At 44.6% G+C, this 18166-nt stretch overlaps 1 protein-coding gene across 10 annotated transcripts in view; it reads right to left on the bottom strand.

Moving 5' to 3' along the window:
* Positions 1-18166, bottom strand: part of Foxp1 (forkhead box P1) — a 425908-nt gene that overhangs the window by 102902 nt on the left and 304840 nt on the right. Inside the window, exon 1 of one of the 10 annotated variants that reach the window (XM_029561192.1) lies at positions 2998-3288. The exons of 8 other annotated variants lie outside the window; for them this stretch is intronic. The gene's annotated coding sequence lies outside the window, so the exon portion shown is untranslated. Of the gene's footprint in view, positions 1-2486; positions 2640-2997; positions 3289-18166 lie in introns of those variants that run through there. One more of the 10 variants, XM_008828280.3, reaches the window with a different exon arrangement.

Here is an 18166-nt window from a genome sequence, read left to right as displayed (position 1 = left end):
AAAAAAAAAAAAAAAAAGATGGAGAGTGAGACATGTTGCAGAAAATGCAGCTAACATTATTATCTGACATTATCATAGCTCAGTCATGATGTCATCAATTTTCATATAAGCAACCCACGCTCAAAAGTTGCATCTGATGAAATATGTTTATTAAGAAACAAAACACAAAGGGGAAGCCTACCTTTTCAATTACTTGAATTAAATTGACAGGCTGTGTTTCTCAATTTTTTGAACTGACCAACTTTCAGACAAGCTGCACATTTGGGGGGGAAAAAAGTTCTTAAGGCAAACTGGCAAATATAAAGCCCACTACTTGCAGTACGTAAGTAGTTCTAAGGGTTGGAAAATAAATGATCTTTTAATAGTATTGCTTTCTTATATGCTAGTATTGACCTGTGCTATTTTGTCTTGAAGGGAAAAAAAAAAAGTGACTGTGTGTTCTTTTACCTAGTCAAATGCATTTTAATTTGAATCATTTTAATATTTGGTTGCTTATGTCATGCCTTAGAAACGACAGGTGCTTGCAGTCTCTCTCTTGACAGGCCACTACACAAATAACTGTCTTGCCTGAAAGGGCTAATGCAGTACTAATGAACAATAAATCAACTTTGATTATCAAGTGTCAGCCCAATCCGTTTGCAGTTGAGCTCTATCGCATCCCAGAGTAACACTGGCAGCCAGTGTCTGGGTAGGCAGTCTGTATTTTGGTTTCATTTTTACACACTTTTCACTGAAATGTGTCAGGCAGCTACAAAGAAGCACATAAAATAGATACAGACCCTTTCCCCCCTCAATTTATGCAAAGGGTATCAATTAGGAGACTGCTGGTCTTCATTTGGTTTACTTAGTGGTGAATCTTAAACATTCAAGATAGCTTGCTATTCTTTTAAGCACCAATAATAGCAACACATATCAAGCCCTGAACTAGAATCCTAATGTGATCTTGCTGGAGGTCTCTTTGACACTGACATGCGAGCTTGGAACACTACTACATAAACCACCTCTGACCGAACATCTTCATGGAAAATATTTTACATACATACACACAAACAAACAAAGCAAAACAGGGCTGCCTCTAAAATAAATGTCACTAGCAGCTTTACATTAAAAAAAAAAAAGAAGTAAAAACAGCTTCTTTTCACACTGATTGCCTAATGATAAAATACATGTAACTTAATTTTTTTTCCTTAGGCAGATTAGTCACTGATAGTATGATTCATGTTTCCTGTTATCGGCCTTAATTTTCCCCCCAAATGTGTCACTTTCAGAATGTTGGAATCTATGGAAATGAGATGATTTGCATTTTTAAATGGGCTTGATGAGAACATTTGGTCTGTGTGGACAAGCATCTAACAATCATTAGATATTTTAGTTACAACCAGAAGGCCTTGAAGGAGTTAATCCCAGGGAGGAAGAGTCTATATGTACTTTGCTCTCAAACTTTACCACCCACTTCCTAAAGATCCTCTGCTTCCCATCACCACATTCGGAAGGGGGGGTAAAAAGTCCATTTCCACTGACCGTCTTTCTTGCTGTTCAGATAGTTGAGTTAGCTACATAGAGGGCCAGTTCAGATGGGAGTTCACGGTGACAATCCTCCTGTCCTTTCAAACCCCAAACCCGGCACACTACTTAATCATCGCGGCCAAGTAAAGCCAGTCTTCGGATCTCCAACCTGCCGGAGCGTGGAGTATGTGGCACAGCTCGCTGCCTGCTTAGGTGTGGGATTCTCTCCTTCCTTTCCCTCCCCCCCTTAACCGTGTGCAGAACTCCTTGAATTCGAACAGCTAAGCTGCACCGATGCCCGGAAGGATAGAGACACAAACTACCAGAAGCAAAAGAAACCTCCACACCGGCTCCACTGAGACAGAAGACGACTCCCTGTGTGTTTCACACGCTCTGGAAAGTGGTATGAATCACATACCCCAGATTGGTACCCCCCCCAAAAGAACTGGAGGGATGGCACCAAGGGATGGCCAGAAGGGCTTTACCAAAGTGGCTGCGTGAAGGCCACACCGGCGGGAAAGAAATCGCCAACACCGGGAAACGCGGCAGAGGAGAGAGAAACACATGCAGGACTTCCTCCAACTCCCAACTACACCCCACGCAGGACCATCTTTTAAAAGAGACAGCGAAACAGAGAGCAAAAAGGGTTCTGTATCCAGGACCCACAGGCCCGTCTTCCCACCTCCTGTCCCTCTCCGCCTCCACTTCCAGAGCGCAACTCCGACCTAAGTTGATCAACAGCGCCTGGGATGGTTCTGCTGATCCTAAGAGTCAACTTGAAGCATCGGGGCGCCCCTGCCTTCCCGACTGAGGTTCCCCCACCCCCAGCGAAGCTGGCACCGCAGGGAGAGCCCGGGATAGGGTGGGGGAGAGGCAGAGGAGGAGGAAGAAGCAGAGGAGGAGGAGGAGGAGGAGGAGGAAAAAGAAGAGGAGGAGGAAGAGAAGGAGAGCCAAGCAGGCAGAGATGGAGGAGGACCAACCTGACACTCTCCATGTAGCCGCCAGGCGCGCGCAGCCGGCTCGGGGGGCCGGGGCTGGGGTCCGGCGGCCTCGGTGCAGGCGGACTGCACGCGCGCAAGGGGCGCTCGGGCTCGCGGGCTGCACAGCCGCGCCCACCCGCCCCGCCCCGCTCCACCAATCACAACCCGCCTCTAAACACCCCGCGCCGCGCCGTGCCGCGCCCCACACAATGGGCTCGGCGGCCCGCGCCTGGATCCCGATCCCCGGCCCCCTCCGTGCGCGCGGCAGGTGAAACCGACGCTCGGCTCGCCGCCCGCCTTTTGTCTCCCCAGCAACTCCTCTTTAATTACTGTTAACCCTGTGACCCGCCTCGGGCTGATGTCTGGGCCAGAGCCGGGCCACTGCGCCGGGCGCGCATCTCATCTCCCTCGCTGGGTCTCCCTTTTCGCCCTGGGCCCGGATGGCTGGCAGGCTTTGGGGGAAAAGGGCTTGTTGGTTTTCTCTTAGAAACTGACAAAGAGTTGTCCTAACCTTCCGGGAGGCAGAGGACCAGGTCCCCGTGCACCCTCCGTCTTGCAAAGCCTGCAAGCCCAGCTGCTCCGAGCAGCAGCTCCGACCCAAGGGCAAGGTTGCCGGCCCCGGCTGCGCTTTTCCTCGAAAACTCGGCCTCGCAGGAGAACTTTCGCTTCACGTCGGTGGTGGGGCCCAGCTAGTGCCTCCCCGCCACCCCTGCTGCTCCCAGAGCAGGGCTCCCAAAGTGTGCATGTGCGCAGAGGGGAAGGCAGTGGAGGAGATGGGGCTCCAATTAAGTCACAACCGAACGTGCCTCTTCGCTACTTCCCCTCTAGAACGACAGCTGCTGGAGAAAGCGGCTGCCACACGTATGCTAAGAAATAATTCTTGAAATTCCTTTCTTATTTATGCAACAACAGCCACAACAAAAGCTCCTCTCAACAGACACTTTAAGATGACCTCAGTTAGAAATAGTCGCTGCTAGATGCTATTGAAAGCCAAGGATAAAGCTGGGGGTCCCCCCCCTTTCTTTTTAAGTCACCAATAATGCTAAACTTTGTTGGCTCAAGTGTCAGAACTTATGTGGCCGGTTAACCTCGTCACTCTCAGCAGCTCCAGAAAACACTTCTCAATTTTGTATTTCTAAACTTAGAGAAAAACTTTGTGGTATATATATTAAAAAAACAAAAAACACCACCCTACACATTTTTACCATTTTTCTGAAAATATCCAGGAAATGGAATAGTGGATATCAATGATGAACTATTTCTCTTCAACACAAAATATTTTTAAAAGCAATGTGGTCTAATTTCAGGACTTTAAAGTATTTTTCAATTTGAGGTGTATTAAATACAAAACAGAAAACATACTAATCTATTTCCAATCAATGAAATGCCTGGCTTTCAGTAAGATCAGCAAGGGATACACCTTCCTCTTTGAATCTGGCTGTAAGACACAAGGGCTCCCACTGTCCTTGCTGTCTGGTTGGGTGTTAAATGTACCCATACACAGGCTGCTGTCAACCCTCAAGTGTTTTCTGTGTTGGATAACAAATTTATTAATGGTCTTTTTACCCCCCAGGTCACAATATGTGACCCCACCCTCTTATGAATATTCAATAAAGAACCAGGATGGCTTGGGGGGGGGGGCTTTAAATCTGCCAGAACACCCAATCCCCAGAACCAGTAGAACCCTGAGTTTTAAAGAGACAGAGTGCTCTTTCCAGAAGGCCTGGCAAAAGCCCCAAGCAGGAAACGAAAATATAGGAAAGTTCTCCCTGAAGCAGCAGAAAGTAGAAATGGTCATTTCAAAATACAATGTTTTTTTTTTAAAAAAAAAAAATTAAAATGAATTTAAGCTTTAACATTTGTCAACAAAGCTGAGGTGAGCTTGAAATAGGCAACATGTTTTCATCCAGCCTGAGATCTCCATGAAGCATCCATAAAACTCATGCATGCTTTGACAAGTAGGGCTACCTCCTAAGCAGGTCAGTGTTGATCAGCTAGTAGTCTCTAGGAGCATCAAAACAAACAATAAACAAACAGGCAAACACAAACATTACAGACAGACGCTTATGACCCAGCTGTGGAGACGAGCCTCACAAAATAATTAAGGAGTGATGCAATGCCAGTGGTAACTCAAGTGCTAAATTGCATAGTGGTGGCTGGGAGCACCATGGGACTGGCAGAGCAAGAGAGCACAGAGAGGTCTGAGAAGGCCCCTTGGGGAGGTGATGCTTAAAGGGCTGCTGGTTTGGGTAAGTGGGGAGGTGACAGGAGGCAGAGGGAAATGGCTTAGCAGCTAGTTCCCAAAGCCACCTGGAGTCCAGTTGACTACTCTCTCTCCAAACAAATGACCTGATGACTCAAAGGCCAGTTCTGGGCAAGGAAATGCACCAGCCTTAATAAACCTGGTTACTCTGTAGAAGCCTGGATTTCAGTTAACTCTGGGCTTTTAGGGTGCCCTCACAGAGTCCTGGGCCCTGAGACTAGGATTCACCAGGAGTTTCCACCTTCCATGCCTTGAGGATAATATAAAAACACTATGTCTTCCAGTAATGGAGAAAATATCATTAATGCCATTTTTCATTACTCCAGTGCTAGGCTGTTTTTTGGAAAAGCTAGGACAAAAAGAGAGGGAAAAAAAGAGGAAGGAAAACAATTTGGACTCTTGTGGGGGTGTTATTAGCCTGAGTTACTTAGCCACAGGAGCTGATGTAATTGTTATAACTTAAATGGAAATAACAATCCCCATCCATTTTTCAGAGGAAGAAACAGTTTCAGTAAAGCAAATTGGAAATCAGACCTAGGGGTACATGCCTGTAATTGCACATTTGGTGGGGTAGAAGCATGAAGATTAGTAGGAGTTCAAAGTTATTCTCAACTACCTAACAAGTTCCAGGCCAACTGGGGTTCTATGATAATCTGTCTCAAAACAAAATAAAAAAAAATTAAAAAAAAAAAAAAAACCTAGAAAGACAGAGTGATTTTATTTTCTCTTGAGTCAAACACATCTTACCCTGCAGGCCAATAAGGCAAACAGACACTAACTGGATTACTAAAAAAGAAAGGCCATGGTGCAACAGACTGGATACCTGAGGTGTAGGGAGGCTCATGTTTAAGGAAGAGTGAAGGAGATGGTAAATACAGTACTTAAAAATATTTTTGATGCTCACATCCTAACACCCACTACAGACACAGTCTTGTTCAAACACCACATATTAAGAAACCTGTCAGTTGCTAAGTGAGTCCATTGTGCAGTTGGCTATGCACTTAAGAACAGATTACTATGATCCCATACCAAACTCTAACCACCAAATTACATACCTGGGACTAGAGCTGGGTATTCCATTTGGTTTTGCAGAGCCTCAGCCTTGAACACAGAAGAAAGTGAAAGGTTTTACTGCCCATTCCAAACTGGGAATGGAGACAAGATGGATCACAGGGAGAAATAGAAGGAACATCCCATCATGACAGTATTCTGCATGCTGAGCAATAGCAGCACCACCGCATGAAGGAGACACAGTATCAGGCCCTAACCCACATGCTTCTCAGGGTCCACTTGGCCAGACCTTGTAGACATAACTAGAGAAATACACAGTGATGGGTGCAAAAATGACCTGTGTAACAACAGGCCAAAATCTAATGCAAGTTCATGGTCTTCTTCCAAACAATGCTTATATTAACACGTACTTCCTTCCCCCTTTCCAATTAGTTTAGGAGAGTACCCAGGACATGTTCTGAAATGACAGGACTTCAAAAAATTCAAACAAGTGATTCTTCTACGAGAGGGAAATAGGCCCCTCTCCACCCAGCCATGTGTCTGATGGCCTGCCACAGAGGACTGCCACTGCAGTGTTCCTCCAAAGACCACCAGTGGGGCCAACCAATTAGAGTTACAAAATTGCAACAGCCAGTCCCCCTATTCCTGAGATTTGGGCATTTGTCTCTAAGGAACCTTCTTTTCTGTCTTGATTTAAGCAGCGCTTTTACTTAAAAATATAAATTAATACATCATCCATCTTCAGGGAGCTAGAGCGGTTAGCTGCCTATCGATACTGTTTATGTAGCTGTTATGTCGACGTTGACAATGAAGCTAATTATGTTGTTTTTCATCTGCGCCTGCTAGTTCGGCCAAGGGAAAAGCCTATGTTCCACAGGAGTTTAAATTTCTCTTTACGACATCTCCAAATTGCCACTCACGTCTTCATTTCATGCAACATTTTATAATGCCAGCATCTGTGGTTAATGTATATATACACAGCATGACACATCAACATTGAGGAAATTTACGAATATGATGGGTACGTGAGCCACGGAAAACATTTAATGCCCCCTCCCCCCAATCCTTCACAATAAATGTAAAGACATTCACAAAACATCACAGGTAAACAAAATCATTCCAAGAAAAGGCAAATGGCAACATCCTCTCCCAACCCTACATGTAATTGACAGTAATAAATTACCCTCTTTCCTTTATGATAAAACTATAATCCCGTGCTTTAACATGATGTGAAATTTATTAGTGTTGTGCATTTACCACGGGGTTACGACGGATTACATTGATATGTGCAAAGTTCTCAGGAAGGTACATGTTGTAGGGCAGAAGAGCATTTCCCCATGGGTTTTATCCTTTAGGCATGGGGGGTTGGGGGACAGATGCCAGGACTGCTTCCACCAAGTAACATGTACCATTTCCCCTCCCAAGACTGACAGCATCTATAGCTCACCCACATGCGCACCCTGGTCAGAAAGCTTAACAAAGGCAGGGCACTGAAGAAGAATGAAAAGATGGCTCTTGGAGAATGAAATTCTGTTTTCTTTCTTTTTTTTTTTTTTTATGCTTAATTATGTAGAAAGTCGCTGGATATCACATGAAGCCACTGACCATCTTTTTTTAAAGCAGACTCACCTTCTGCCAGAGACCTGTGATGTGAGTGTGCCACAGGCTAGTCTGTGAAAAGACAGGGGGAGCATGTCCCATCTTGCCCTGGGAACAAAGCTCATATATCCTCCTCTTCTGCAAGCCACCCTCCCTCTGACCCTGGGTTGACACACCCTCCTGTCCAAACCTTCTTTACTCCTGCCCTCTGCTGGTAAACCTGCCAGGATTAGGAAATTTTGACTATCTCAACTTATTCAGAAGACAACTTTTAAAAGCCAGATAGAGAGAAGACATGTAAAGAACCATTTATTGGAATTTATGCACTAAAAGGCTGAAGCATAGCAGGGGCAGCGGAGGTGGTCCAGTGGTGAAATCTGGTACTTTGAATGGACAAACCAACATCCCTCTGTCCCACCACTGGCAGGCTAGCACCCCAAACTCTGATTCTTAGCTCACCTAGGAGAGAGCAACCTGCATAGCTGCCGGGCATCTTGCCTTGTCTTGCTCACTCTCCAGGGAGAATCTATCAGTTCATGTTCAATAAACCACCTTCTTTAGCAGTAATGGACCACCAATTCCATTTCAGTGGTCCCCAAGGTTTCATGATCTAGCAGAGTCAAATTTAAGTTTCCTTTTGGCTTTCATGAGATCCATTCAAAGAGGGGTGGGGAAAGAAGGGCTCTTGTCTATCCACCAAGTAAGGAAACAGTTTAACAGTAAATGATTCACTAGCAAGGCTTCCCCAAAGCAATGGGATGGGCTACCAGGCCACTTACAGCTACTACAACTAGACCCACTGTCCAGCACGTGCAGGCCAGTTCTCCAGACTACAGGAGGGCTCTGGGTTTTAGGGGGTAAATTTCCACAGCAGTGTGCTCGGTTTAACAGTGCAGCCCCTGTCAGTGCCAATGGGAAGCATGAGGCGTCTACAAATCCCTGCATAGCATTTCAAAAATATATCTCGGAGACAGGAAAATGAAGCTTAGCGGTTGCAACCTCAAACGCATTCAGCAAGCAGCACCCCTGACAGCGCTTTAGATGCTGAGTAAATGCTCTTATAAAGAACACCCAATCCAGTCGACAATAAATCTTACACCAGGGAAGCCCACACAGGGCTGCGGAATCCCCTCCAAAGATAATTGCCTTCCACACCGTGTGGCACAGAAACTGCTATAAGGAAAACATTTTCTGCAGCCCCACAGCCCCTGACAGCTTGCTTTTTTTTCCTTGAGAGTTACCTATTACACACACAAACACCTAACATCCTGCCTTTAAGAGCAGACATATGAAGTGAAAGCGTTTATCTTCTTTTAGAGAGTAAAGTTAGGAGGACTGCCCTGCAGGGCAGGGGCAGGAAGGAGGGGGATGGGAGGAGGACCTATATAAGAAGTTGGGAAGGGAATGTGAGGTGTGCATCCAGGTGAGCAACCTTGGACTCCACTTCTCAGACTTTGAAGGCTCATGAAATTTCCCAACAGATCCAGATACTGGAACATATCCAGCAGGCCAGAAAGAAGCAGGCAGACCTGGTCTAGTCCAAAGTAGCCTCAAGCCGTCTGGCTTGCCCTAAACGTGATGCGGAACTTGGGGTCCTATCACTGACCTGAGTGTGAATAGTGTGACTATGAACAAGTCATTTCCACTCTTAGACTTTACACATTTCACTTGGACAAAGAGAAAGACAGGACATTGTCTAGGCGACTTTAATCTCTAGGTATTATCTGTTTAAGCTAAGACTCCTATCTAAAACAACCAAAAGATGGTTTAAAAAGTAGAAAGAGGGCTGGAAGGGTGGCTCAGTGGTTAAGAGTACCCAGGTTCAGTTCCCACATCAGGTGGCTCACAACCTCCTGTAACTCCAGCTCTGGGGAATCTGACATCTTCTTCTGCCTTCCACAAGTACCTGTGGAACACACATACACACACACACACACAGGAATACATACATAAATAAAATGAAAATCTTAAAAAAAGAGAGTACTTGCTGCTCTTGCAGAGGAGCTCGGTTTGGTTCCCAGCACCCACATGGCAGCTCACACCTATCTGTAACTGCACTTCCAGGAGATCTGACAGTCTCTTCTGGCCTCCACAGGCACCAGGTATGAACATGTAAGAGCCAAGGTTGGGGGGGCTAGAGAGATGGCTCAGTGATTAAGAATACTGACTGTTCTTGCGGAAGGCCTGTTTCGAATCCTAGCACCCACGTGGCAGCTAACAACTCCAGTTCCAGGGGATCTAACAGCCTCTTCTGTCCTCGTGGGCACTGCACGACATGGGTGTACTTACCTACATATGCAGGCATAACACTCATACACATAAAATAAAAATAATAAATATTTTTTAAAAACCCAGGGTTGGTCCATGAACATAGGGAAGCAGAGGTTTCAGGTCATTGGAAGCTTGCACACGTGAACTTGTGGCAATGGTGGCATCAAGCAAGGACCCATGCCAACTCAATCAGACAAGGGCCTACAGTAAGGGAGGGAAATGGGTGGCAGGTCAGCCCTAATCTGGGAACTACTGGAGACTGATTACTACTGGGTGAGGGAAAATATGCTTTACCAATTCCAGTGGATGAATTTGCACCAAAGCACATTGGATAGGGCTTAACATATATGGTGGAATACATGAGTTCTGGGAGGTGGGGGGAGGGGGGAGGAGGGAGAGGGGGTCTGAACTTGATTAAGAGCTGTTGTATGAAATGTACAAAAACTCCATTTTAAAAAAAAGTAGAAAGAGATGCTGGGTGTACTGGTGCATGCCTATAATCCTAGCACTTGGGAAGTGGCAGCAGAGGGATCAGCAGTTCAAGTGAGTCTGTAATACACAGTGTATTTGAGGCTAGCCTTGTCTGTAAGAGAGCCTGATTTCAACAAAACAGGTAACAGCAAAAAAAGGTAGAAATATTTTTAGAGTATGGGAATCACTATCAAGTCAACAGTGAGTGAGAGCATAAGATCCACATAAGATACTTTATAGGAAACATCTAAAAGCCCTGACTGGGATCCTAACCCGGAAAACAAACCTTGTTAGCTGGGTGTGGTGGTGCACACCTGTAAGGCCAGGCTGAAGCAGGAGGATCATGAGCTTGAGGCAAGCCTGGGTAAATAACAACACCTGGTCACAAAAACAAACAAGACAAAACACACCAAGGATGGGGCAGGGGAAGAATGTGACACACCAGCTGGCTGCTCCATGGAATAGTCACACACATGCTTTAGGGCTTGGTAGAGTCCTTTACATGAGGCCTCAGATACAGACACTGAAAACTCCCTAACTTTCAAATACACTTGTGATCTTTGGGCTTGCAACTTTCGCCCATCTTTAACGACCTGTTTGTCTTTGTCAACTGACCTAGGCTGCCTCCCACTCACCAACATGATTTCTGAATGGTCTCCCAGCCCATTCACCTGCTTCTGTGTCACACTGTAAACATGCAAAGTGATAGTTTTGTGCATCAGGTAGACTGTGAGGCTGGCAGGACTGGCTTTTCCACCTCAGGCTGAAGTCTCAGCTAAAACTACACTGGACTAGAAGGAAAATTTGGGAGAAAGTACTATCAGTGAGAAAGTAGGGCCCCTTTGAATCGAATAACTCTTGAGAAAACACATACAGAAAAAGTACGTGATCCAGCCTGCAGCCTGATTACTTACTCTTTTTATGATTTCAAATGTCAGTTCATCTTTCATGAGGAAAGGCAGCAGATGAGGCAGGAAGCTTTCAGGTCATATAGAACTTCCCTCTTTTCAAACAAATAAGGCATTGTGTCTGAACAATAGGAGGAATATCTAATTGATCTTAATTAAATTCACTGATGTCCAACTTTTGAAATGGGTCAGGGCACATCTATGTAATGTCACAACCCAATAGATCAGACTTCCGGAATTGAAGAGTTCTGTGGTTATCTGTTTGCTGACACTCCCATCAGTCAGCAAGCATCTCGCCACAGTCTACCCTCCAAGAGACTTTAGTCTCTTGTTTGCATGTACCCTTCTCTACCCTATGCTAATCCTGACTTCTTGTTAAGACTGAAGCTCAAGGTAGAACCTCAGCAACAGCAATGACCCTCATCCTGACCAGCCTTCCAACCATGCCAAGCCCTACACCTGCCATGTGTTGTGTCATCATACTCATGACATCCTGTGAAACAGGAATCTGTCTGTCCTTACTACCCATGGAGATGGTGATCTGGGGTTTATAGCAAGAGAGATGTGATTCTCAACCCTTTATTAGCTATTTACCAGCCAAGTATGCAAGTCATAAAAGTCCAGTTTTGTCTGCATTTCCTCATTGTCATTAGAAGCAATTATCTGCTGCATCGTGGATAGATGCTTCTGTATTCTTCCCCAGGGGTGTTAATCATTTTCCTGGATTTGAGAGCATGGGGGTGACTATCCACAATGTCTGACAAGATCCCAGTTGATGCATGTGTGGCCAAGCAGCCCTCTGATGTTGCCCGAATGGGGACTCTGTGGGGATTCAGCTGGTCAGTGACAGAGCTGATATGTGAGTCTCTGGGTCATTTTCACCTCCAGCTCTCGCATCAGAACTCCAGCTCTTGAATTAGACAGCTTTTTGCTGACTAGAGAGCTCAGGTAGCTTTGAGGTAAGAGGTAAGAAATCAGAACCAAGCCAGTCATGAATAGAGTGGTGGTGGGAAGACCGTAAGAAGGTCACAGAACGTCACAAATGGGGAAATATGTCCTGAGGTTTTCATATGAAATTTGACCAATGTAAGGAAAATCAGACATGGGATGGCACCAGGTAACAGGGTGGGTAATAAAATCAGGACTAATTATGGAAGTGTGTGATGAGTGTGACATTTCCCGTAATACTTCTACATCAATAGAACAACCCTATAAAGTAGGTATTGGTGTGCCCACTGAACAGATATAAAAATTGAAGCTCCAAGAGCTCACATTTCTTACCCAATGTCTTATCATTACTACATGGGAAGTTGGACTTCAGTGATCCATATACCAAGCCAGAGATGAGGCTGGGCCTAGGTCTAAATCTAGGAGAACAAAGAGGCTGATCTGGTGTTATTCTCTTGGAAGACAGATGTTACCATGGATCATCAAATCAAGGATATGAATGAAATCTTAAACAGTGTGACATTCTGGTATCCTTTTTGCTTCTTACACAAATGTACAAGGACCATCCTCAAAAAAGCTGGCAGGGGCTGGAGAGATGGCCCTGTGGTTAAGAGCAACTAACGCTCTTGAAGAGGACCAGCACCCATATGGCAGCTCACTCCAGTTCCAGGGTATCAGATGCCCTCTTCTGGCCTACACTGGTATTGCAGGTATGTGGTGCATATACAGATAAGCAGGCACACATATACAGGTACAAAAATTTTTAAAGGCTGGCAGGTCAAAGGAGTTAGAAGACTAAGGGACAGCAATATTGGTTTGTGCATTGATTAAGGAGCTTTTCACATTTCTATCTCTCTTGCAGGAGAGACTTTGTCCCTCATCTCCAACACTGTTAAAGCCAGTCTGGTCTGGATGGTGCCCAAACTCTCCTACTGACACACACTACCTTAGACATAACAGTGAACCATCAGGCTGCATAGCATGGTGACATTGGAGAGATTTGGGTTCTTATCCTGGTCATGCCGTTTCCCGGCTGTACTTTCAGTAAATTACTGATCTTCATGTTCCTCAGTTTCTTCACACTTCATCCATCTGAGATGTAGATGAGATGAAGGTGGTTAACACCTGGGATACTGTAAGCACCAAATTGCTTCCTAATGTCATTATTATCAACACATGTCACTTTCCCTTCCATTTTCTCCTTTGGTTATAATAAAATTCCATAAACCAAAACATGATTTCACAGCACTTCTTATTTTTCTAGGGTGTAGGAGTGCATATTCCAACTGCAAAACTTCACTAAGCAACAGATTTTTCATCCAGTGAAAAAAAGACAATTATTTGTTTTGTTTCTGAAATCCAAGGTACTAAAATAGGAATCATCCTTCCAAGGGCAAAATGGCCATCTTGCTTGACTATCTAGGTGACCAAATAGTCAACCACTATGTTCAACATCCACCAGCTAGAGCATCTCTTGGATGTACCGAAGGAATCTGGCAGTCTGGTAAAAAAATAAGCTCCCAAGGATCCACTAAGCCAACTTGTTTTCAGGGTTAGGCTACATTAAGTTGCAAGACCAACTATAGGTTGGCCAACAAGAAACCTATTTTTAAACTTCTCTGTGTGTGCGTGTGTGTGATATATGTGTATATATAAAGGTCTGTGTGTGTGTGAGTGAAGATATCTACCTGCCATCACATGTGTGGTCAGAGAATAACCTCAGGTGTCGGTCTTTACCATGAAACAGGGTCTCATGGCCACTAAGAATGCTATTTTAGCTGACCCACAAGCTTTGGAAGATGTTCATGTCCCTCCTCCTACCTCGTCTTAGGAGCACTAGAATTACTACCATTCCCAGCTTTGTGTATGGGTTCTAGGGATCCAAACTCAGGTCCTCATGCTTGTGTGGCAGAAGTGCCATCTCCCCAGCCCCAGAGACTTAATTTCTGAGAAGCTATTGCCTATGCTCTTATAACATTTTTTTGTTTGGTGCCTGTCTCCCAAAGTCCCAGCTAGCTTGGCTCTGGATAGGGCTCAGTTTGTACCCTAAGAGAATCAAGGTTTCATGGCCTCACAGGATGATTTTAAGATTCTTTACAAAATTTCTAACATACTTTCAAAAGTAAGGAATAGAAATCACTTAATGATCGCAGGGAATGTAGCAACCCCCTCCGCATTGTTCATTTTCCTAGTTAAAAGCAAACAGAAGTAGACCTCTAATCTGGGCCTCTGGGATAAGGGACATTCTGAAATGAGACAAAGGTCATATTAAAAGATGGTCTGCTCTAGTGACACCCCCCCCCCGCCACAGATGGGCAAGAAAAAGCCATTAGGGTGTAGAAACAGCACATGCAAACTTCACACAGAACAGAACATGAGCCAGAACACTGACCACTGGAGTGACCTAGCATGGTTTGGATGGCTCAGATTCATGCTCTAGCTGTAGTCTTGGAACCCTGAAAAGCTTTTCCTTTTCTTCTTGTCTCACTCCCCTGTTCTGAACACTGTATATGATTTTCATTGATCTTATCTCTATATTCTCATGGTCTCTTTGCCTTGATGGTAGCTGGGTCAAACACATACCTACTGTTTTCCAAACCAGAAATTTGATCTCCTTTACCCTGGCTTGACATGCTCTCAGTATGATTTCCAAGCTTCCAAGTCAGAAATTCTAATACAGTTGATCTGTGATGGACCCCGAGATTATTTTATAGGGTCAATCTGATATTCAAGTAGGGTATGGAAACCACCAGCATAAACTTTAGGAGCATGGACTGATATTTTGGTCAGCAAAGTGTTGAAGGAGCACACATCAGATATAGTGTGTTACATATAACAAAAGCTTGAGGAAAATGCCTACCCAAGCAGAAGCAAACTTCTAAAACATCACCAACACCTGTGCTAATCCTTTCAGAGTCTAGCAAAGAAAATTGGGCTCTAAAACAGCTCGCTCAGGATTCAGCACCAGTCAATCATACAACTCTTGTGCTCTGCAGCTGACTCCAGTGAGGAGCCATGAGGTCTAGTTCTAGTGTGCCTGCTCAGGAGGTACCTAGCTGCACTGGGGTGAAGGAGGCTCTTGTTCATTTTATTCTATTTTTCCTAATGAACAGGGAAAGGGGTGGGGACAGCGGTGGGGGGGTGGGGAGAAGCAGCTACAGATCTAACACAGTGAAACTGAACACTATGGCAAGGAGAAAGAAGGCGCTGGAGATATGCTCTTACAGAGAACCTGAGTTTGGCTCCCTGCACCCGCAAGGTGGCTAACTGTCTGTACCTCTAGTTCCAGAGGGATCTGATGCCCTCTTCTGCTCTTTGTAGGCATTGTACACATGTGGTGTACTTATATACATACAGGCAAAACACTTATATACAAAAAGTTAAAAATAAATAAAAATTAATTTTAAAAAGGAAAGGCGAAAGAAGCCAAATCTAAGCAACAATAAAAATAGTGCTCTAGCCAGGTGTGGTGGAATATGCCTTTAATCCTAGCACTTGGGAGGCAGAGGCAGGTGGATCTCTGTGAGTTCAAGGCCAGCCTGGTCTATATAGCCCAGGCCAGCTGGGGCTACAGGGAGTCCTGCCTCAAAAAAGACATTAAAAAATAGTCTTCTATTAGGCAAAATTATCTTTCTTAACACAAAGATAAATACACAGTAAAAGAGGCCACTAACCTAGCCATCTTCGCACCCATGGCTCTGAACTTAAAGTGCCACCAGCCCCCAACTTGCTACCATCTGGCCTAGTCATTTCAGCATTCCATCAAACACTGAATTAGCTTAACAAATACCAAAGAGTGCCATGTCCACAAGCTCCTCACCAACTTTCAGATGAATTTACAAACAAATGAACAGACACACGGATTAGCGATTTTTCTTCTTCTTTTGAACTTCATTTGCCTCATGCAAGTATTTGCTCTAAACCATAAGCTCCAAAAGACAAATTATGGACTTTCTCTTCTTTCCTCATCTGTAAGACCTATATCACAGTGACCAGGAGAAATGAAACCGAGCACTTGTTAAATAATAGCATCTCTGTACGCAAGATGAACACAATGTAAGAGAAAGAGGCTGATATTGCCATGTTAAGACTTGTTGACAATTTTATAACCAGGTGACATCACATGCGGAAGAGAATAAATGCACACAGTGTTCATGACCAGTTACTTTGGAAGTTTGAATTCAAAACAACTAAACAGAAACAACAATTCAGAGACTATTTCTGTAAAAGGTGTTAAAGTTCTGGGTGCCCTGGAATCACTTAGACCAACACAACTGTGTCTACAGATGGTCAACAGCTCTAACAGGGTTTTTTAAACACCACCAATTTTCACTGGTCTTACTAATTTGGGCCAACAAAGAGAATTCTTACGGTATGGTAGCACAGCTGTAACCTCAGCTCTCGGGAGGTTAAGGGGGAAGATTGGAGAGTCAAGACCTGCCTGAGAAACACAGGGCATTGAAAGCCAGCTTGGGCTAGGTAGTGAGATCCTGTCCAAAAGAGCAAAACAAAATACCACACACACACACACACACACACACACACACACACACACACACACACATGCACGCACACGCACACAAAGAATCTGAGTCAACATAGTCTGGAGGTGAGGAAAATACATTTCTTAAGGTGCTTTCATATTAGATCATCATGAAACGAGACTTGCACTATCCAAGACACTTTTCTACAGCTAAGAAAGAGAAAAGGGAAGACTGACAGGAAGGCCCTAGCCCACAAGTTCCCCTGGGCCATTGAAAAGACCTAGAAAGTAGCAACTTGATCTCTCCCCTGTAGAGCAGACACTTGGAACTGCGCGATTTCTGCTTCTCTTCAGATACTTGGGTTCTGCAGACTTAGGGACATTATCATCCAAGAGTGGATGGTATTAAGCCTGTGCTGGGTAACAGTTGTCCTTTCCTACACATTCAGACACGGGCTCTGCAACTCGTACAGCTAGCAACAGATACAGGATAAGCTAGGTTGGCACGTGACTTCGTCCATTGCTGGAGTGCCCAGTGATGAGGGCAGGGGTCCAGGAGCCTAGCCCTGTCTAGTTCAGAGGAGGGCAGGGACTCAATCCATCATTAGTCTATTAGCCAGTCTGAAGTCCACGTGGCCCCACCTCCTGCTAGGCCCCGATTGGCTCCTGCTGGTTTTACAAGCGTCCCCTGACTAATTGCCAGAACTGAACTGTTAACTTAGAGGCTCTTCACTGTAAGCTTGGATCTCAGTACTGGCTTGCATTCATTCCCATTAAAGACCTTTTTCATTTTGATCCACAATTTCAGCCTGCTGAGACCTTTAAAAAGATTCATTTCACAAGATTAACTCTTCCCTTTCCTCCCTCAATAATGTAATTTCTATCTTGTCTCCATTTCTTGGCTCACTTGAACACTTCTCTAAATTTGTGTGTTCCAGTGTTTCAGACATACACAGTTATTGTTATTAACTGACTGACCTGAGTCAAGTCAGGGATTTTTCCCAAGTATGTTCTGTTCCAACCTAGGCTGCCTCATCATGCATACAATATAGTGTGCCTGGCTCTACCATGGATTTCATAAATTGTGTTTTGTTTTTTAGTGTGTGTGTGTGTGTGTGTGTGTGTGTGTGCGCACACACACACACACATGCATGCACACATGTATATGTGTGTGGAGATCAGAGGACAACCCCAGATGTCATTTCTCAGGAATACCATCCTCCTTTGAGTCCTTTAAGACAGTATCTGAGGACTAGAGAGATGGCTCAACAGTTAAGAGCACTGGCTGTTCTTGCAGAGGACCCGGGTTTAGTTCTCAGCACCCACATGGCAGCTAACAACTGTCTGTAACTCCAGTTCTAGAGGATCTGACATCCTCTTCTGACCTCCATGGGCATTGCACAGCATGGGTACACTTATATACATGCAGGAAATGGACTCATTAAGATAAAATACAAAAAAATAAAATATTTAAACAAGAAAAAAAAGAGAGTATCTCATATTGGCTTGAAGCTCATGGTTTAGTCTTGACTGACCAATGAGCCCCAGGAATTGTCCTGTCTCAGTCTCTTCAAGGCTGGGATTACAAGCCTGTGCCATCACACCTGGCAAATTCTAGGGCTTGAACTCAGATCTTCATGCTTGCACGAAGGCACTTTAGCAACTGAGTCATCTCCCCAAGCCCTTACTTAACCTACATTTTTATTTTATTTATTTATTTGACTTT

Source organism: Nannospalax galili, unplaced genomic scaffold (genome assembly GCF_000622305.1).
Source record: "Nannospalax galili isolate Female #2095 unplaced genomic scaffold, S.galili_v1.0 scaffold1013, whole genome shotgun sequence".
Taxonomy (NCBI): domain Eukaryota; kingdom Metazoa; phylum Chordata; class Mammalia; order Rodentia; family Spalacidae; genus Nannospalax; species Nannospalax galili.
The sequence above is the reverse complement of the archived record's forward strand: the minus strand, read 5'-3'. Positions and strand labels throughout refer to the sequence as shown.